Source organism: Alligator sinensis, unplaced genomic scaffold (assembly GCF_000455745.1).
Source record: "Alligator sinensis unplaced genomic scaffold, ASM45574v1 scaffold416_1, whole genome shotgun sequence".
NCBI classification, from domain to species: domain Eukaryota; kingdom Metazoa; phylum Chordata; order Crocodylia; family Alligatoridae; genus Alligator; species Alligator sinensis.
In genome coordinates, this window is record NW_005842828.1 from 376754 (window position 1) to 377924 (window position 1171).

A 1171-nucleotide genomic window follows, 5' to 3' on the forward strand; every position below is an offset into this window, starting at 1 on the left:
AAGGCTATAATAAAGAAAAGTGTTCATTCCTAGCACAGGGGGTAAAAGATAGAAACTAGACCACTACTTATTTGCTTAGCGTGAGGCTAAGAAGAAGATGCCTTTAAGACTAGAATCTGCATGGCCCCATATGGGAGATAGTTACCCCAGATGACCCTCGATATGTGGCACAATCCCCCTTAGTTCAAATCAGTAACACCTTAATTAGATTAGAGACCCTATGGAGAGGATAGCCTCTCAGCCCACCTAATATGACATGCATACACAAACTACCTAATGTGTCATATGTGACAATGGGGCAACCTTGTTTATTAGGAAAGACCAAGTCACTTACTGTATAAAAATAGTACCACCTAGGTTTTATGCAATTCACATTGCTTAGGAGCTAAAAGTAAAGCTGTTGCTCTGCTGCAATTAAGTAACCGTACTATTGCTCTGAAAGGGCCAGAAATTTCTTCTGAAACCATAACTCTCAACTTTACAATACCCACCTCATGGGTATCCAATGTACACATGCCACAGTTAAAAGATTAGAATAAAGTAAAAAATAAGCTGCAAAGCCTTGAAACAAAAGCTCAGCAAAGAACTCAGTTAGCCCTCCTTCCTCAAGAGGATAGGTGCATCATCAGTTTAGCTGTCAACGTGCCCAAGCCATGTAAATAGTACAATGTGATTTACACTGTTCGCATGTCACCAGGTATCACCTCAACTATGTAGCTAAACATCTTAAGCATCATAGTGCTCTGTATTGCCCTAGTGGCAACTGCTAAATAGTGTTTTAACTGTTGTTGTGGTAAATCTGTTCATGCTATGCAAGTTGTCATGACCCAAAGGCAAGATTTTGTGTGCACTTCGGCACCAGAATTATCCCCGCCAGGTTGCAACTTCATTACACGGGAGAGTTTCCTATTGCAGAGGAGAACCCCGGTGCAGGGACGAGTTTCCCGCCTCTTTGCAGCTTCTTTTGCAGGGTGCATTGCTCAAGTTGCAAGAGAAATGCACGGTGCAAAAGAGTTCCCGCCACCTGCATGCAAATTCGTTCCCTGCTATTGGCTAGTTTTAAATTATTCCCACGTGGCGGCTAACGATTGGCCTGTTAGCCGTATAAGAGGCTTGAGAGGTTTCCACCCAAGCCGAAGAGGACTCCACATCCATCTCGTGGGGACTCTGG